Source organism: Dreissena polymorpha, chromosome 7, assembly GCF_020536995.1.
Source record: "Dreissena polymorpha isolate Duluth1 chromosome 7, UMN_Dpol_1.0, whole genome shotgun sequence".
Taxonomy (NCBI): domain Eukaryota; kingdom Metazoa; phylum Mollusca; class Bivalvia; order Myida; family Dreissenidae; genus Dreissena; species Dreissena polymorpha.
Genome location: NC_068361.1, coordinates 69,902,146 through 69,924,576, shown reverse-complemented (window position 1 = coordinate 69,924,576; position 22,431 = coordinate 69,902,146). Strand labels below are relative to the sequence as shown.

The following is a 22,431-nucleotide window of genomic DNA, read 5'->3' as shown; positions in this document are numbered from 1 at the left end:
AAATCATGCTTCTTGGTTCAAAAGTGGTCACGCCCCAAGGTTCAAAACTTGCCAGGACCCATGTTTAACCTGATACATGTTAATTATTTGTGTTACCAACCGCGATCACAAGATCGTTTAAACAACAATGTTTCAAATGATGCCTCAGGAGTAAGAACTGGTCGAGTCCAAAAGTTCTCATTATTTATAAAGAAATTCATAGACACTGATTTTTAACATCAGCTTCTCTGAAACTGCAAGTCCCAAAGATATATTATGTTGTGTACAACGCAATCTAATGCTTATCTGCACTGGTGTTCACAACTTTGGTCACACATGTCCACCCCCAGGGGTCACAAGAAACATAAATCATGATATAGTAAATAATTTTGCATTAAAATCTTCCCTGAAGTCACATGGATCAGGTGCGCAATAGTTGACAAGTAACATCGTCCTGTGTTCCTCTTCTGTGTGTGTTCAAACCCTGTCAACTCTTGTATCTGTTGACAAAAACTGATCATATGCAATTGTTCAAATGGTCAAAGGTTTTATACAATCCTCTTCTCTGAAATCACAAGTATTGGTTGGTTCAATATTTTGTGCAAAAAATCGTCTTGTATGTATTTTTAATTTTAATTTAAATTAAGGCTCTAGGTTCACAATACTGGACACGCCACATGCCACTGAATACAACTTGGGCTTGTTTCTGTTTGTGTGTTGGATTTATATATTTTAGTTCACCTGAGCACAACGTGCTCCTGGTAAGCTTTTGTGATCGCCTTTTGTCCGTCGTGCGTTGTCCGTCGTCCGTCGTGCGACGTCAACATATTCCTTGTTCACTCTCTAGAGGCCACATTTATTGTCCAACCTCCATGAAATTTAGTCAGAAAATTGGTTTCAATAATATCTTTGATGAATTCGAAAATGGTTACGTTTGCTTGAAAAACATGGATTTATTCCAATATTATCTTGGATGAGTTCGAAAATGATGCCGGTTGGTTGAAAATCATGGCAACCAGGGGGCGAGGTAGTTTTCCTTATATGACTTTAGTAAAACCTTGTTAACACTCTAGAGGCCACATTTATTGTTCAATCTTCATGAAATTTGGTAAGAATATTAAATTTTGTCTTAATGATATCTTGGATGAGTTCGAAAATGGTTACGTTTGCTTGAAGAACATGGCCGCCAAGGGGCGGGGCATTTTTCCTTATATGGCTTTATGAGGCTATTGTAAAATATTGTTAACACTCTAGAGGCCACATTTATAATCCGATCTTCATGAAACTTGGTCAGAAGATTCATCCCAATAATATCTTGGATTATTTAAAAAATGATGCCGGCTGGTTGAAAAATATGGCCGCCAGGGGGCGGGGCATTTTTTCTTATATGGCTGTAGTAAAACCTTGTTAACATTTTAGAGGCCACATTTATTTTCTGATCTTCATGAAACTTGCTCAGAAGATTTGTCCCACTGATATCTTGGATGAGTTAAAAAATGGTAACCTTTGCTTGAAAACATGGCTGCCAAGGGGTTGGGCATTTTTCCCTAAATGGCTTTAATGGCTATAGTAAAATCTTAGTAACACTCTAGAGGCCACAATTATTGTCCAATCTTCATGAAACTTGGTCAGAAGATTCATCCCAATAATATCTTGGATAAATTTAAAAATGATGACGGTTGGTTGAAAACATGGCCGCCAGGGGGCGGGGCATTTTTCCTTATATGGCTGTAGTAAAACCTTGTTAACACTCTAGAGACCACATTTATTGTCTAATCTTTATGAAATTTGGTCAGACGATTTGTCTTTATGATATCTTGAATGAGTTCAAAAATGGTAACGTTTGCTTGAAAAACATGGCCGCCAAGGGGCGGGGCATTTTTCCTTATATGGCTATATATGGCTATAGTAAAATCTTGTTAACACTCTAGAGGCCATATTTAAAGTTCGATCTTCATGAAACTCGGTCAGAAGATTCATCCCAATTATGTCGTGGATAAGTAAAAAAATGATGCCGGTTGGTTGAAAAACATGGCCACCATGGGAGCGGGGCTATTTTCCTTATATGGCTATTGTAAAACCTTGTTAATACTCTAGAGGCCACATGTATTGTCCAATCTTGATAAAATATGGTCAGAAGATTTGTCTTAATGATATCTTGGATGAGTTCAAAAATGGTTACGTTTGCTTGATAAACATGGCCGCTAAGGGGCGGGGCATTTTTCCTTATAGGGCTATATAAGGCTATAGTTAAATCTTGTTAACACGTTAGAGGCCACATTTATAGTCTGATCTTCATGAAACTCGGTCAGAAGATTTATCCCAATAATATCTTGATCGAGTTCAAAAATGATGACGGTTGGTTGAAAAACAAGGCCACCACATGGCACAGGGGCGGGGCTATTTTCCTTATATGGCTATAGTAAAACCTTGTTAACACTCTAGAGGTCACATTTATTTTTTTATCATCATAAAACTTCAGGTCAGAAGATTTGTCCCATTGATATCTTGGAGGAGTTTGAAAATGGTTTTGGTTGCTTAAAAAACATGGCCACCATGGGCGGGGCATTTTTCCTTATATGGCTATAGTAAAACCTTGTTAACACTCTAGAGGCCACATTTATTGTCCAATCTTCATGAAATATGGTCAGAAGATTGGTCTCAATGATATATTGGATGAGGTTGAAAATAATTATGTTTGCTTGAAAAAAATGGCTTCCAAGGGGCGGGGCATTTTTCCTTATATGGCTATAGTATAATCTTGTTAACACTCTTGAGGCCCGATTTACTGTCCGATCTTCATGAAACTTGGTCAGAAGATTCATCCCGATTATATCATAGATGAGTTCAAACATGATGTCGGTTGGTTGAAAAACATGACTGACAGGGGGAGGGGCATTTTTCCTTATATGACTATAGTAAAACCTTGTTAACACTCAAGAGGCCACATTTATTTTCTGATCTTCGTGAAACTTGGTCAGAAGATTTGTTCCAATAATATCTTGTTATCTCAGGTGAGCGACTTTGGCCCTCTTGTTTAATACATATTGATCCATCGTCTGATGAGATCCAACGTGATATCTTATTAAACTGGAAATGTAGATCGACACAGTTCAAGTCTTGCACAAAAAACAAAGTTAAAATAATCACAATTTTCTTGAGTATAAGACATGTTTTGTAATATGCATATTTAGTTGTATTTACTTATTTACTTCTCTAAAACACTTATCTTTGTGTTGAATATAGTTTCGTCAAAACCTGCTCAGACGCCACAATCGATATTCAACAAAACTATTTTACAGCCTGGAAACTACCGGGCTTTCTCCTGTCAACAGTAAAGTTCAATAGAATAATGAACTACTTACATGTAATCTTATAACAAGTAAAAAAAGAGGATGAGAATTCCGGTAATGGCGGAGTAGGTTACGAATTTTGAAACAGAGAATAAAAATTAATAATAATGGTAATCTTACAAAACTTTAGTGGTGCCTCAAGTCAGTATATCCTTTAAAAAGTGTTAACTAGAGTTTTCAGTAATAAATTATCGGATCTGTCGGAGAATAAAGGAGATAACACATGAAAAAAAGTGATTCGAGCATAAACAACGAAGGCACGGGAAACCAGCGTGAAAGCACAAAGGAATGACTTCGAGAACACCAAAGCGTCCATTTACCGCCACACTAAGTCCAAGTGGCCAAGATGAAGCTACACCCCAATGAGGCGCAGGAACTCGATGGGAAATATGCAAGAACTCGATGCAAAAAAACATCTCTGCGAACTTTGGACAACAAAGTAAGTCACTAAACTTGACATACCTGATACAAGCAACTCTTACTGCAACTGGGTTTGCTGAGGAGGTTGGGCCATCACTCGTAAAGGGCTTTCAGCCAATCTTAAATACCATAATCGACAAAGCTATTCAACCGCTGATTGATAGATTAAACGGACAATCTAAGACGATCGAGCATCTCAATTCTGAATTAAAGCAGGAAACCCACCAATTACCCCAAATGGAAAACAAAATATCTGCCCTTGAATCACAAATCTAACAGATAGAACATGAGCACGATAACCTAGGCCAGTATAGCCGACGAAACATTCTGCGATTCCATAACGTCCCAATGAATGGAAAGCCTCAATCCGATACTGACCAAGTTATCATCAAACTTTGTCGTGAAAAATTGGGCCTTCAAAATTTAACTTCAGATGATATTGAGAGGTCTCACTTCATCGGACAGCCTGACAAAAATGGTAACGCACAAATCATATGCAAATTCCAACACTGGAAAGCCAAAAATGCCGTTTACCAGGCTAAGAAAGAACTGCACAAACATAAATCCGAGTCCTTCAAAGTATTTATGTGCGAAGACCTCACTAAACGCCGACAGTCAATTGTTCAAAAACTGTCTGAAGCCAGAAAATCGAAACGTATTGACTCATACTGGACAAACGATGGTCGTATCTTTTACAAGAAAACCCTGAATGGCCCCAAAACACTTGTGGAGTCACTAGAAACTATGAGTAAACTGTTCCCCATTGGTTAATAGACGTCAAGTCAGACAGTAACAATCGAACGGTCGGCCCATATGTATGTGGTGTGTATAGTTAATATATTCTAGAGAACGCGACAGTCTCCACTGACTATTAAATAACATTTTATATATTTAAATATTCTTTCTTGTGACAAAGCAGCGTGTATGTAAATCATAAATATATAAATGCTTATTATGCCCCCCTTCGAAGAAGAGGGGGTATATTGCTTTGCTCATGTCGGTCTTTCGGTCGGTCTGTCGGTCCGTCCACCAGGTGGTTTCCGGATGATAACTCAAGAACGCATGGGCCTAGGATCATGAAACTTTATAGGTACATTGATCATTACTCGCAGATGATTCCTATTGATTTTGAGAACACTAGGTCAAAGGTCAAGGTCACGGTGACCCGAAATAGTAAAATGGTTTCCGGATGATAACTCAAGAACGCTTAGGCCTAGGATCATGAAACTTGCTAGGTAGATTGATCATGACTTGCAGATGACCCCTATTGATTTTCAGGTCACTAGGTCAAAGGTCAAGGTCACAGTGACCCAAAATAGTAAAATGGTTTCCGGATGATAACTCAAGAACGCTTAGGCCTAGGATCATGAAACTTGATACACTGTAACTCCAATATAGTGCGGTCCGTCATAACGCTGTGTCCAATATAACGCGGGGGGTCCTTGGATCCCGTTTTTTCTCCAACCTTCCATTTCTGATTCAAATCCATGTTATGCAGCTTCATGCATTTTCGGAAAATTCAAAGAAGCCGGCGATCACAGCTTGATTGCTTTATCCGTCCTTTTATCTGATTTTAATCGATTAGAGGTTAAACGACACTCGACAGCTAATTGGTGTTAATCTGTTGTGTAATGTCAATAAAGGTTTGAAAATTCGCGAGTCCATGTTTATTACATGTATTCCCTATCAAAGCAGTTCGGTGCACTAATTTTAATAAGGCAAGTGCAAGCGGAATAATTAGAAAAATTAAAGTTATTTAAAACGATTACCTGTTTATGTTTTGTATTTATCGTGTATTGTATTTCATGGTATAAACTATGGCTGTGTAAGTGTGTTATCGTTTATTATATGCTATACATGCTTGATAAATAAAAAGATCCTTGTGTATGTTTAATGTTTCAATACGTATACGTATAAAATACAAAATCCTGACGATTTATTTACATGCTAACGCAGTGTAATAGTTAACAGAGATGCATTTAAATTTTTACCCGTTATCCGAAAGTCCACGCAAAGCACGTTTTTTGCATGCTGGGTATGACACAATAAAACATTTTTTTATGCCCCCCTTCGAAGAAGAGGGGGTATATTAATGTGTATCGTATTGCATTCAATCTAAATTTAAATTCGCTCGTCCAATGAAAGCAGTGTTCCATAATGCACTGTACTATTTTTTCTAAAAAATGGCGTGGGCATATGAATTTGTTTTTGAAATTCGTAAACATATTTCTCGTCATAAATGTTTAACATTATTTTTTTCATAAGTGATGTTCTAATTATATTGGATTATCGGATAAATGTGCACATTAGAAAAGAGGTATGTATACTGTTATCGTTCGGTTTATATGTATGTATTTGCGGATGACAACACAGCATGATAATACACAGGACCTATATTATAGGCTATACTATACCTGTTTTATAGCCCCCTTAAATACATGAGCTCAAAACTTATGACACTGTCCATTTATAACGCTGTTGCGTGGCTTGGACCCCGTCATCCGCGTTCTATTGGAGTTACAGTGTAGGTAGATTGATCATGACTCACCGATGACCCCTATTGATTTTCAGGTCACTAGGTCAAAGGTCAAGGCCACAGTGACCCGAAATAGTAAAATGGTTTCCGGATGATAACTCAAGAACTACCCTTTTTAATCACCAATGATGTAAAGAATCAGTGAATCCAATATAGGCTAATGCACAGGATACTTGGAACAAATAGTCTTTTGAGTAAAATGAAAGTTACAGATGATCCATTATGTTCTTTTTGCAAAAAAAAGTGAGGAAAATTTAGTACATTTATTCTGGTGGTGCCACATATCTTAAGCAATTATTGATGAAATATTACCAGAACAATCTTTTCCTTTCATTAATATGACAATCATACTACTTGGATAATAGTTAAGTCTGCTACAGCCATAAATAGTGTTATTTTGTTTGTTAAACTATACCTGTATAAGTGTTAAATGAATAAATATATTCCAAGCGCTATAGGAGCAAAGAAATTCATTAAGTACAAATACGATAACTTAAGAAAAATATCAATTTCAAAAAATTATTTAGAATCCTTTGACAGTGAATGGGAATTATTTTATGGTATTGTCTCACGAACTTGGAAATAAACTTTGATGATTGTTGTGGTTTTTATATTTATTTTTTTACAAGTACTAACTAAAGCGTACCGTTACCCACGTAAAATTAAATGTCTGCGTTATAAAATATAGCGCATGTTATTATGTCCTTAAGCACTTCTCATCTGTTATTATAATGTACACATTCTACTCAGTCAATACTCACTTGTTTTTATCCCCTTTCTTTACATTTTTGTATATGTATTTTGCAACTTTAAAGTAGTACGTGTAATTGCAATCTGTACATCATACTTTACTAACTTATACGCTTTGTCATCGTGTATTCTATTACGAATAACTTATGATATGTGTTTGATGCATTACATGTATTTGTGATACCATTTTTTATGTCTGATTGCAAAATAATATTGTTATTAATCATATTGTACGTTGATGCATTACATGTATTTATGTTGCCATTTTCTTATGTCTAATTGCAAAATAATATTGTTCTTATGCATATTGTACGTATATGGAATCACGAAATGAAATGTGTTGGAAAAAAATAATAACAAGTAAAAATGCGTAAATCAATCGCTACATTCGCTAACTACATTGTCTTCTTCACTTTGGCGACCAAGAATACGTAACAAACAAAAATAGCAATACATTGACATTTCAACTATGCAGTAACTAGCAACAGTTTGCAAAAACAATATACACATATGATAAAAGCAACAATAATTAAGAGACGACACATTAGCCTGGTGAAGCATTCACAAACAATGAATTTCTTCAGCAGCATATGCAACAATGCAGTCGGTATGAAGCAAATGCAAGGAGAATGTTACAAGTCAGCATTCATGTACTTGCCTATAAACCCTTTCACCATTTTTCAGATCAGTTATTTCCCTGTAGACTAGAGCGCCTTGAGGCCTTTGTCAATGTTTTTTTAAAACAAAGCTTTGTTGTTATGTTCGATGATAGGCATTTTACTATAAATTATCTTATTTTCTCTTATTTTATGGGAATTATTTTATTTTGTATGTCAACTATACAAACTATAGGGGTGAAAATTGTTTTGAGGTGTTTAGATATAAACCCATGATTGTCTTTTATTTGTGCATAAAGATAAGGAAATGTGCTATAATACAAATATGTATATCATACGACAAATGCAGTGAATTAGATTTTCAATATTTATATCAACAAGTACATATATAATTAAAATTAATATAGTATACAACATAGTGTAAATATAACACTCGAGTACACATATGCTAAACGTACATGTATGAATAATTTGAGTGAACCATTCGAACAATAAGATTAATGCAATTGAAAATATCAAAACAAACGTACCACTTTAATGCTTCATAGTTAGAGGTATTGGAATATGATCTGACGATTGATTAATGTCAATGTTTCAATTCGTAAATATAGAACTAATGTGACCATGATATACACTAAATATTATTTTTATTTTGTTTTGTTTTCAGATTCTGCCAGAGTGACCTCATTGGAATTTCCAGTCTGGATTGTTCAAATCAGTACCAATCCAAGCCAGTGCACAACACTGCCTTCTATAGAATATATTCTTTTAGAAAATGTCAAATGTTCCTATACGTTGCTATGCAGTCTACTCAGCAGTCTGCTGACACTTGATCATCAGGTGGAGTTTGAGCTGATAAACTGTGATGTCGGCAAATTATTTAATACTCGCAATGTAAAAATAAAAACAGAAAATAAAAAAATAGCAGTGTCCGTACTTGATTGCTTTTTGTGGGAGGACATCACTATGCTGACTTTTGATGAGAATTTCAAAGCTTTTCGAAAAAATCAGAAAAAAGAGTTGTTGTCTCAGATTGTTGTATTGCGCTCACAGCTGGACAAACTTAGTATTGTTGTGTATGATGATCATCCTGATCAGTGGAAGAATCTTCATGGTTTGAATATTAATAGTCTAAGTCTACGTATGTATGAAGTGAATCATGCAGAGTCGTTGTCTCAGTCGTTAGCATCGCTTACACAGCTAGAAATGCTTAGTATTAAAGTGAACTGTGGCAATCGTGCCCTGTGGGAGGCTCTTCATGGTTTAGGTATAAAGAGTCTGTGTCTGAGTGGCAACTGGAATATGTGGTATGGGCTTAAAGGTTTGAGAGTAAAGAATGCGAAGTCTCTGAAGCAGTCGATATTATCGCTCAAACAGCTGGAAACACTTAATGTTAGTGTGTGCGAAGACACTCCTGGTCTGTGGGAGGCTCTCCAGGGTCTGAGTATCAAGAGTCTGAGTCTGAGTTGCACGGATCTTGATTTTGAACTGAAGTATGCTACGTCTTTGAAACAGTCGTTAGTATCGCTCAAACAGCTGGATACACTAAGTGTTAGTATGCATGAAGACAATCCTGGTATGTGGGAGGCTCTCCAGGGTCTGAGTATCAAGAGTCTGAGTCTTAACCGTTTTAAACTTAAGTATGCGACGTCTCTGAAGAAGTCGATATTATCGCTTAAACAGCTGGAAACACTTAATGTTAGTGTGTATGAAGAGGCTCCTGGTCTGTGGGAGGCTCTCCAGGGTCTGAGTATCAAGATTCTGAACTTGACTCTGAGTAAGGCACTGTATGACGAATATCTAGGTTTTAGACTGAAGTATGCGACCTCTCTGAAGCAGTCGATATTACCGCTCAAAGAACTGGAAACACTAAGTATTAGTGTGAATTACGACAGTCCTGGTTTGTGGGAGGCTCTCCATAGTCTGAGTATCAAGAGTCTGAGACTGCGAGGTATTGATAGAGGTTTTATTAATACAGATTTTTAAACGAAGTATGTCGAGTCTTTGAAACAGTGGCTGTCATCGCTCACAAAGCTAGACACACTTAGTATTAGTGTGGATCACGGCATTCCTGATCTGTGGGAAGATCTCCATATCAAGAGTCTGAGTATGAGTTTGTATATAGATTTTAATCAAAAGTATGCAGAGTCTATTAAGAAGTCGTTATTATTGCTCATACAGCTGAACACACTTAGTATAATCGCCAAAAAGACAGCCCTGGCCTGTGTGAGGCTCTGAATGGTTCGAACATCAAGAGACTGAGTCTGAGTGGCGAAAACAGAGGTTTGAGAGTGGATCATGCAGAGTCGTTGTCTCAGTCGCTATCATCACTTACACAGCTTGAGACGCTTACACTACATTTGAATACATACATTGCGATGCAGGTACCACGATCATTGAAGTATTTGAATATCTACTCTAAAAAATTGCTTCCCTCGGAATTACGGGACATTGTGGGCAGACTGGCAGCATGTCCGCATGCAATTGATATTGAGCTAGAAATTGGTTGAGCTTCAAGTATTGATCCCCCAGAACGAATCCTACTCCAGGAATACATTCTAGTTCAACAGGAACTTGTTTCTCGGCCGAATGTTGTAGTTAAAAAATTCCGAACATATGAATCTGAATCTAATTCTACGATGCCGGTACATTACATTGATGGTGTTGATAACCCTGCTCACTGTGACTTAAGCATTAAAGATTATGCATATGACATATTCGCTGAATTAATGGAAAGATTCAAATATAGTCGAATTTCAATTGGACTTCAGATAAATCCAGACTCATTCTTATTAATAAGTGTGTGTTGTTGTTTGACATTTAATTAAGATGAAACTAGTGTTATTGAATCGTTATAGTGTTTGTAATACTTTGTAAAAATCGAAACTTATTTTACATTATGCGTTCACTGATGTTGTGTTCATTCTATTCATGCACTTTAGCTATAACATTATGCAAAGTGTGTTGTTGCATTTCCGACAAGTGTTATTTGGCAAGCAAATATAGTGGAAACAACAATGTTTCTATTTTATAACGATCTGAACTTAATTGTATTAAGTCAAATGACACGTATATGATTCTGCTCCACAAATCTTTAAAAGAGATACATTCGCCGGAGTTTTTCTGTAACAATAATGGCCTCTTAAAATAAACAAAATGACGGAAATTTCGCTCCTCAATAGTAAACTATTTGATATGTATTTATTAAAATCAAGATACATAGGCAGCGATTCTTCGTGTCTCACTACTAAACGCAATAAAACGGCATAATCACATTACGTATATATTTTGTGTAAATGTTTTGTTATATGTTTTAATTTAACGCATGTCTTTGTTTTCATGCAATAAACAATTTCAACACGGTGTTACAATTTAAGTAGTGCCCGTTGAAGCATGAGTATTTAACTGTACACTTTTCATTCCGTTGACTTTACCTATAAAGAGTTCATGGCATCATCGTTTCGATTGTCTTCCTTTCTACAGACTTCAAGACACTTGGATTATTGAAATAGATATAAAGTATTTTTATTTGTGTTTTCTGCACAGTGCGTGTCAAATCCAAAACTTTGAAGAGTCTGGCTGTTTTTGCCTGTTTTGCCATGTCTGTACGTGACATTGTTGGCGTTGATGACACTGCCCACGATGACCTTAGCGTTAAAGCTGATGTTTGTTAAAGATTCTTTGATTGTATGAATGACATAAAAATTAATTGACTTTGTATACGTCCAGACTCGATGTAATAAATGCGTTTACATGTGTATGCTGTTGTTAGGCATTGTATTAGTATAAAGCGATTGTTTTTAATGTCCTGAAGTGCATGTGGCACTTTGTAATCATCGAAAATGTGTTGACGCTATGTGTCAAAAATGTGTGTTGTTTTTTGTTTCATACATGAAATTAATGTAACAGGGTATTCACTCTGACACTAATCCTTTTAACAATACTAACCCAATCAAGACTGAGAGAAGTTCAGTGTGAGAGATACTTTGTGATGTATGAGTGAGTTTAATTACTAACAGTGCATGCTTTTATTATGAGATGATTTCATAGTCATCTATATAATTTTAAATCATAACTCAACATTTGGTCACTTGTTTGTAAAACCTTGTAAGAGGTAGAAGGCTTTTTCCAATTGCCACTTTCTACAATAAGTCTTGAGATCACTGGTGAGTGCATTATTCTATGTTTATATAATTGTATTTTCTTGAATTACATTGTATTGCATATTATTTATATAATTGTATTTTCTTGAATTGTAATTGTATTGTATTGCATATTATTATGTATTACAATGAATTATTTAAAGTGTTATTATAATTGTCATTTGTTAATTATAACATGATTTTTATGCCCCCCTTCGAAGAAGAGGGGGTATATTGCTTGCTCATGTCGGTCTGTCGGTCGGTCTGTCCGTCCACCAGGTGGTTGTCAGACGATAACTAAAGAACGCTTGAGCCTAGGATCATGAATCTTCATAGGTACATTGATCATGACTTGCAGATGACCCCTATTGATTTTGAGGTCACTAGGTCAAAGGTCAAGGTCACGGTGACCCGAAATAGTAAAATGGTTTCCGGATGATAACTCAAGAACGCATACGCCTAGGATCATGAAACTTCATGGGAAGATTGATCATGACTCGCAGATGACCCCTATTGATTTTGAGGTCACTAGGTCAAAGGTCAAGGTCACGGTGACCCGAAATAGTAAAATGGTTTCCGGATGATAACTAAAGAACGCATACGCCTAGGATCATGAAACTTCATGGGTAGATTGATCATGACTCGCAGATGACCCCTATTAATTTTGAGGTCACTAGGTCAAAGGTCAAGGTCACGGTGACCCGAAATAGTAAAATGGTTTCCGGATGATAACTCAAGAACGCATACGCCTAGGATCTTGAAACTTCATGGGTAGATTAATCATGACTCGCAGATGACCCCTATTGATTTTGAGGTCACTAGGTCAAAGGTCAAGGTCACGGTGACCCGAAATAGTAAAATGGTTTTCGGATGATAACTCAAGAACGCATACGCGTAGGATCATGAAACTTCATAGGTAGATTGATCATGACTTGCAGATGACCCCTATTGATTTTGAGGTCACAAGGTCAAAGGTCAAGGTCACGGTGACCCGAAATAGTAAAAAGATTTTCGGATGATAACTCAAGAAGGCTTTTGCCTAGGATCATGACACTTCATAGGTACATTGATCGTGACTCGCAGATGACCCCTATTGATTTTCAGGTCACTAAGTCAAAGGTCAAGGTCACAGTGATAAAAATCGTATTCACACAATGGCTGCCACTACAACGGACAGCCCATATGGGGGGCATGCATGTTTTACAAACAGCCCTTGTTATTCATGTTTCAGGCCATCATTTACATCATTTATACTTTATAGTATTAAAAGCTTGGAACGTAAAACCCAGGTTGCGTTATAAACTCAAACCCCGGCTTCATTAAGCTAAAGCATTATGCTTTCATTCTGTGTTGTTGAATATACCACTAGTGTTTTTTGACAAAACAATAGAGTAGACAAATAATATTTCGATTTTAAAATGATCTCAGTCTAATTTGTAGTGACATTCAATGACAATTTTATATTTTTAATATACGTCCATCTTTAAAAGATACACATTCACACAAGCTTTGCTGGTCAATTGATGGAATGTTAAAATAAACAAATCATGTCAATTTAGCTCCGAAATTGTAAATAACTTCAGATGCATTAGTTCAAATACACGAAAAAAGATTAGGCGATGTTTCTTCTTGCAACAGAGCAGTGTCACACTACTAAACGCAATAAGACTATTAATTACATTGAGTTAACGTTTTGTGTACATGGTATTAATATGTACATAGCTTCATTCAATGCTATCTTTTGTGTTGAGGAATTATATAATTTAAGAGTTTGATACAGTCTTACACATGCACGTTAAAGTATACGCAATTAACTGTACATTTATCCCGCAATATACTGTAAGCATTTGACTTCATCTATTACTATTGCATGATTTCTCAGTTATGATTTCCGTTGTTTTCTTTATAATTATCACAACTTGATTAGTTAATATTAAAGATATTAATGTGTGTATATTTGATTTGTGTGCAAAGGGCGTGTCGTTTTGATTGTCTGTAATAACTGTACCGCTAGAAATTGGTTGAGCTTCAAGTATTGATCCCCCAGAACGAATCCTACTCCAGGAATACATTCTTGTTCAACAGGAACTTGTTTCTCGGCCGAATGTTGTAGTTAAAAAATTCCGAACATATGAATCTGAATCTAATTCTACGATGCCGGTACATTACATTGATGGTGTTGATAACCCTGCTCACTGTGACTTAAGCATTAAAGATTATGCATATGACATATTCGCTGAATTAATGGAAAGATTCAAATATAGTCGAATTTCAATTGGACTTCAGATAAATCCAGACTCATTCTTATTAATAAGTGTGTGTTGTTGTTTGACATTTAATTAATATGAAACTAGTGTAATTGAATCGTTATAGTGTTTGTAATACTTTGTAAAAATCGAAACTTATTTTACATTATGCGTTCACTGATGTTGTGTTCATTCTATTCATGCACTTTAGCTATAACATTATGCAAAGTGTGTTGTTGCATTTCCGACAAGTGTTATTTGGCAAGCAAATATAGTGGAAACAACAATGTTTCTATTTTATAACGATCTGAACTTAATTGTATTAAGTCAAATGACACGTATATGATTCTGCTCCACAAATCTTTAAAAGAGATACATTCGCCGGAGTTTTTCTGTAACAATAATGGCCTCTTAAAATAAACAAAATGACGGAAATTTCGCTCCTCAATAGTAAACTATTTGATATGTATTTATTAAAATCAAGATACATAGGCAGCGATTCTTCGTGTCTCACTACTAAACGCAATAAAACGGCATAATCACATTACGTATATATTTTGTGTAAATGTTTTGTTATATGTTTTAATTTAACGCATGTCTTTGTTTTCATGCAATAAACAATTTCAACACGGTGTTACAATTTAAGTAGTGCCCGTTGAAGCATGAGTATTTAACTGTACACTTTTCATTCCGTTGACTTTACCTATAAAGAGTTCATGGCATCATCGTTTCGATTGTCTTCCTTTCTACAGACTTCAAGACACTTGGATTATTGAAATAGATATAAAGTATTTTTATTTGTGTTTTCTGCACAGTGCGTGTCAAATCCAAAACTTTGAAGAGTCTGGCTGTTTTTGCCTGTTTTGCCATGTCTGTACGTGACATTGTTGGCGTTGATGACACTGCCCACGATGACCTTAGCGTTAAAGCTGATGTTTGTTAAAGATTCTTTGATTGTATGAATGACATAAAAATTAATTGACTTTGTATACGTCCAGACTCGATGTAATAAATGCGTTTACATGTGTATGCTGTTGTTAGGCATTGTATTAGTATAAAGCGATTGTTTTTAATGTCCTGAAGTGCATGTGGCACTTTGTAATCATCGAAAATGTGTTGACGCTATGTGTCAAAAATGTGTGTTGTTTTTTGTTTCATACATGAAATTAATGTAACAGGGTATTCACTCTGACACTAATCCTTTTAACAATACTAACCCAATCAAGACTGAGAGAAGTTCAGTGTGAGAGATACTTTGTGATGTATGAGTGAGTTTAATTACTAACAGTGCATGCTTTTATTATGAGATGATTTCATAGTCATCTATATAATTTTAAATCATAACTCAACATTTGGTCACTTGTTTGTAAAACCTTGTAAGAGGTAGAAGGCTTTTTCCAATTGCCACTTTCTACAATAAGTCTTGAGATCACTGGTGAGTGCATTATTCTATGTTTATATAATTGTATTTTCTTGAATTACATTGTATTGCATATTATTTATATAATTGTATTTTCTTGAATTGTAATTGTATTGTATTGCATATTATTATGTATTACAATGAATTATTTAAAGTGTTATTATAATTGTCATTTGTTAATTATAACATGATTTTTATGCCCCCCTTCGAAGAAGAGGGGGTATATTGCTTGCTCATGTCTGTCTGTCGGTCGGTCTGTCCGTCCACCAGGTGGTTGTCAGACGATAACTAAAGAACGCTTGAGCCTAGGATCATGAATCTTCATAGGTACATTGATCATGACTTGCAGATGACCCCTATTGATTTTGAGGTCACTAGGTCAAAGGTCAAGGTCACGGTGACCCGAAATAGTAAAATGGTTTCCGGATGATAACTCAAGAACGCATACGCCTAGGATCATGAAACTTCATGGGAAGATTGATCATGACTCGCAGATGACCCCTATTGATTTTGAGGTCACTAGGTCAAAGGTCAAGGTCACGGTGACCCGAAATAGTAAAATGGTTTCCGGATGATAACTAAAGAACGCATACGCCTAGGATCATGAAACTTCATGGGTAGATTGATCATGACTCGCAGATGACCCCTATTAATTTTGAGGTCACTAGGTCAAAGGTCAAGGTCACGGTGACCCGAAATAGTAAAATGGTTTCCGGATGATAACTCAAGAACGCATACGCCTAGGATCTTGAAACTTCATGGGTAGATTAATCATGACTCGCAGATGACCCCTATTGATTTTGAGGTCACTAGGTCAAAGGTCAAGGTCACGGTGACCCGAAATAGTAAAATGGTTTTCGGATGATAACTCAAGAACGCATACGCGTAGGATCATGAAACTTCATAGGTAGATTGATCATGACTTGCAGATGACCCCTATTGATTTTGAGGTCACAAGGTCAAAGGTCAAGGTCACGGTGACCCGAAATAGTAAAAAGATTTTCGGATGATAACTCAAGAAGGCTTTTGCCTAGGATCATGACACTTCATAGGTACATTGATCGTGACTCGCAGATGACCCCTATTGATTTTCAGGTCACTAAGTCAAAGGTCAAGGTCACAGTGATAAAAATCGTATTCACACAATGGCTGCCACTACAACGGACAGCCCATATGGGGGGCATGCATGTTTTACAAACAGCCCTTGTTATTCATGTTTCAGGCCATCATTTACATCATTTATACTTTATAGTATTAAAAGCTTGGAACGTAAAACCCAGGTTGCGTTATAAACTCAAACCCCGGCTTCATTAAGCTAAAGCATTATGCTTTCATTCTGTGTTGTTGAATATACCACTAGTGTTTTTTGACAAAACAATAGAGTAGACAAATAATATTTCGATTTTAAAATGATCTCAGTCTAATTTGTAGTGACATTCAATGACAATTTTATATTTTTAATATACGTCCATCTTTAAAAGATACACATTCACACAAGCTTTGCTGGTCAATTGATGGAATGTTAAAATAAACAAATCATGTCAATTTAGCTCCGAAATTGTAAATAACTTCAGATGCATTAGTTCAAATACACGAAAAAAGATTAGGCGATGTTTCTTCTTGCAACAGAGCAGTGTCACACTACTAAACGCAATAAGACTATTAATTACATTGAGTTAACGTTTTGTGTACATGGTATTAATATGTACATAGCTTCATTCAATGCTATCTTTTGTGTTGAGGAATTATATAATTTAAGAGTTTGATACAGTCTTACACATGCACGTTAAAGTATACGCAATTAACTGTACATTTATCCCGCAATATACTGTAAGCATTTGACTTCATCTATTACTATTGCATGATTTCTCAGTTATGATTTCCGTTGTTTTCTTTATAATTATCACAACTTGATTAGTTAATATTAAAGATATTAATGTGTGTATATTTGATTTGTGTGCAAAGGGCGTGTCGTTTTGATTGTCTGTAATAACTGTACCCTCAAGAAATGGCCATTAAATTACGTTTCAATAACAATAACAAAATGAAAGTATTTATTTGTAAAATGCATATAGATTCAACAGTTTAGATGCATTTTCTCACATATGTATATGTATGCCCTCCTTCAAAGAAGAGGGGGTATATTGCTTTGCTCATGTCGGTCTGTCGGTCCGTCCACCAGGTGGTTGTCAGACGATAACTCAAGAACGCTTGGGCCTAGGATCATGAAACTTCACAGGTACATTGATCATGACTCGCAGATGACCCCTATTGATTTTGAGGTCACTAGGTCAAAGGTCAAGGTCACGGTGACCCGAAATAGTAAAATGGTTTCCGGATGATAACTCAAGAACGCTTAGGCCTAGGATCATGAAACTTGATAGGTAGATTGATCATGACTCGAAGATGACCCCTATTGATTTTCAGGTCACTAGGTCAAAGGTCAAGGTCACAGTGAGCCGAAATAGTAAAATGGTTTCCGGATGATAACTCAAGAACGCATTGGCCTAGGATCATAAAACTTGATATGTAGATTGATCATGACTCGCAGATGACCCTTATTGATTTTCAGGTCACTAGGTCAAAGGTCAATGTCACAGTGACCCGAAATAGTAAAATGGTTCCCGGATGATAACTGAAGAACGCTTATTCCTAGGATCATGAAACTTGATAGGTAGATTGATCATGACTCGCAGATGACCCTATTGATTTTCAGGTCACTAGGTCAAAGGTCAAGGTCACGGTGACCCGAAATAGTAAAATGGTGTCCGGATGATAACTCAAGAACGCTTATGGCTAGGATCATGAAACATCATAGGTACATTGATAATGACTGGCAGATGACCCCTATTGATTTTCAGGTCACTAGGTCAAAGGTTAAGGTCACAGTGACAAAACATATTCACACAATGGCTGTCACTACAACGGAGAGCCCATTTGGGGGCATACATGTTTTACGAACAGCCCTTGTTTACATATAATTATTATGCCCCCCTTCAAATAATAGGGGGTATATTGTTTTGCTCACGTCGGTCGGTCCGTCCGTCTGTCGCTCCACCAGATGGTTTCCGGATGATAACTCAAATACGCTTAGGCATAGGATCATGAAACTTCATATGTAGATTGACCATGTCTGACAGATGACACCTATTGATTTTCAGGTCACTAGGTCAAAGGTCAAGGTCACAGTGACTCAAAATAGTAAAATGGTTTCTGGATGATATCTCAAGAACACTTAGGCCTAGGATCATGAAACTTCAAAGGTACATTGACCATGACTTGAAGATAACCCCTATTGATTTTGAGGTCACTAGGACAAAGGTCAAGGTCACGGTGGCCCAAAATAGTAAAATGGTTTCCGGATGATAACTCAAGAACGCTTACGCCTAGGATCATGAAACTACATTGACCATGACTCACAGATGACACCTATTGATTTTTAGGTCACAAGGTCGAAGGTCAAGCTCACGTTGACCCGAAAAAGTAAAATGGTTTCCGGCTGATTACTCAAGAACGCTTGCGCCTAGGATCATGAAACTTCATAGGTGCATTGATCAAGACTCGCAGATAACCCTTATCGATTTTCAGGTCAATTGGTCAAAGGTCAAGGTCACGGTGACCCAAAACATTAAAATGGTTTCCGGATGATAGTTCAAGAATGCTTTCGCCTAGGATCACATAACTTCACAGGTACATTGATTCTGACTCGCAGATGATCCCTATTGATTTTCAGGTCACTAGGTCAAAGGTCAAGGTCACAGTGACCCGAAACAATAAAATTGTTTCCGGATGATAATTCAAGAACGCTTATGCCGAGGATCATGAAATATCATATGTACATTGATCATGATTCGCAGATGACCCCTATTGATATTTAGGTCACTAGGTCAAAGATCAAGGTCACGGTGACTCAACTTAGAAAAAAATGGTTTCCGGATGATAACTCAACAACGCTTACAACAAGGATCATGAAACTTCATAGGTACATTGATCATGACTCGCAGATGAACCCTATTGACTTTCAGGTCACTAGGTCAAAGGTCACGGTGACTCGGACACAGTTAAATAGTTTCCGGATGATAATTCAAGAACGCTAATGCCTAGGATCATGAAACTTCATAGGTACATTGATCATGATTCGCAGATGACCCCTATTGATTTTCAGGCCACTAGGTAAAAGATCAAGGTCACGGTGACTCAACTTAGAAAAATGGTTTCCGGATGATAACTCAATAACGCTTACGACAAGGATCATGAAACTTCATAGGTACATTGATCATGACTCGCAGATGAACCCTATTGATTTTCAGGTCACTAGGTCAAAGGTCAAGGTCACAGTGACAAAAAACGTATTTACACCATGGCTGCCACTACAACTGACCGCCCATATGGAGGGCATGCATGTTTTACAAACAGCCCTTGTTTCTTATTAATAACGAGTTATCATTGTTTCGGATTGTTTATTAATTGTGTGAGCTTTTTGTTGCTTATATTGTATAATACCAAAGATTATTAAACAACATTCAATAGTTAAACAGTGTTGTAGTTGTCCGTGTAGGCAGTAATACTGTTTATTAGCTTGATTGCGATGATGTTTTTGTAAACTATCTTTCAATGCGGCTGGATAATGTTTCTACTGATGATGATGATGATGATGATGATGATGATGATGATAACGATGATGACGATGATAATTATTATGATAATGATGATGATTGTGATGATGGAGTGATGATTACAATGATGATGATAACATTGTTAAAAAAAGTAACTTTGATATTCTGTTCAAAAAAATATTTATATCACACTTAGAACCACGCGCATTATAAACTAATATTTTTACCATCGACAATGCAGATAACAACTGCATGTATTATCTCAGCATGGTTTATGAAATCAACGAAGACAATTGCAAATTACTATGATGAATGCATTATTAATTAGACATATGTTGTGAATTAAATGTGGTTTTTTACAAGGCTTAACATAGGACGGGTAGGACTTACAGGAAATGATATACGTAAACACACATGCATACAGCTCATTAAGTTGGGTATTTTAACAAACTATACAAGTGTCCCCAACTGGTCAAACACAGTTTACATGTTATACACTATTTATTATTATTCCATGTTTAAATAAAGACGTGAACATTTAATCGATACTAAATAATGCATCGCTAAAATTATAACACAATATATATATATATATATATATATATATATATATATATATATATATATATATATATATATATATATGAAAAACATACAATAATGTTTTGGAATTTTGGTGATTTCACATACTATGCTGAACATAAATTAATCAATCGAACCAAGTTTAGCACATTCTAAATTTGTCATGAAAAATCGGATATGCCATGTTCATCGCCTGCAATTAATGACGACTCGGATACGTCTACTGCATCTTCTGTTACTACTGAACACTCGAATATGTCTTGGGCATCATTTGAAACTACTGAAGAATCTGATATTTCTTGACAATTTGATTCTTCATCAGAAGATAGTGACTCGTCAGCCTACAGCGAGGCTATTGGTCATACCAATAACAGCTCAAATATATTTGCTGATGTGGAGGCTCTTCAAGACTATATGTTCGTGTTCTATATTACATTGAGAAATTCTGTAAAACAAGTTGACGTATATTCCATGATTAGAGAACAGATTATAGACTCGATATACTCCCAGGACGACCGTGAGAAGCCGTAAAGACAAGTGAATGAGATAATGAAACGTGAACGTTGCTTTCTACTGCTTGATGGTATATATGAGTGGACCGCACCCGGAGATCATCACAACCTACCGACATTGGTATCAGTTAACAAATAAAACTGTGATGTTCAGCATTCGGACATAGACGCAGTGTTGCAACTGGAAAGAATAAATGAGCCGTTGGAGCTTAGCAGAATTTTTTCTTAGCCGCTTAATAGCTAAGGCAGAGCTTGAAATAAAACACTCCGCATTTAGGCGTTACATATGGAATCAAAAGCTCGACAAGTTGATATCATCACCCATTATGCTTTTTGTGATTGTATGTTCATATGCAGAAGGAATAGAGTTCAAAGGCTCTAAATGTGAAATATACATTCTCTTACTGGACAGTCTGTTTAAGAAAGCAAACAGTAATACGTGTACATTTCAACAGCCCCCCTTTCCGTTCTTCACACGGACTGAATACATGGAGCCAAATTTAGAACCCCTGAATCGTCTTGCCGAAATGGCCTTCCATTTGTTGTTTGTAAATGACAAGGCAAATTCAATTATATTTAGCATTATAGAATTGAATAAATTCAAGATTGATGAAATCAAGGGCTATCCATTCAAATCAGGAATTTTATCAGCGCAACTAACTGCATCTGCACTGCGATCATAGTCATCATGTATGTTTATCCACTTGAGCATGCAGGAATTCCTCGCTGCGTATCATATCGCCCGCAATACGAATCTTATTGATGATAGTATTTCTATCTACCTTAACCGTCATCCGGAAGCTTATCACGACAACAGGTGTTTATATTCCTGTGTGGACTGGATGTATCGTGTGCGGAAAAGCTATCAAGCATGACAGATGAACGCGATGATTCTAATACTACTACTGGTACATCCCGTTATTCAAGTCACGCAATGTTTTATAGAACCATACTGGAAGGATATAGAGAAGCAAATGCAAACGGAAATTCCGACATTTCCCTTAAACACAGTCACTTCTACTTCGATAAGAACAACATCATTGACCTTCATAAGATTTGGAAAAATAACGCAGCTAATACCATTGCATTGAACGTTGACATGAAAGTCTTTGAAAACCGACAAATTTCACCTGCCAATGACGTGTGCGTATCACATATTGCATTTGACCTTCATTCTTGCATGAAGATGACACATTTAGAGCTAACTGGACATTTCATTTTGGTTAAAGGTAAATAAAAAATAAGGTACTCTTGTCAA

General features: G+C 36.3%; 1 long non-coding RNA gene across 25 annotated transcripts in view; it reads left to right on the top strand.

Annotated features, from left to right (window-relative positions):
• Positions 1-19,998, top strand: part of LOC127837633 (uncharacterized) — a 56,203-nt gene extending 36,205 nt beyond the window's left edge. For 2 of the 25 annotated variants that reach the window (XR_008029396.1, XR_008029398.1), the window contains exon 2: positions 18,201-19,998. This is a non-coding gene — a long non-coding RNA (uncharacterized LOC127837633). The other 23 variants (XR_008029404.1, XR_008029400.1, XR_008029395.1 and 20 more) reach the window with 23 other exon arrangements.
• The last annotated feature ends 2,433 nt before the right edge of the window (positions 19,999-22,431 follow it).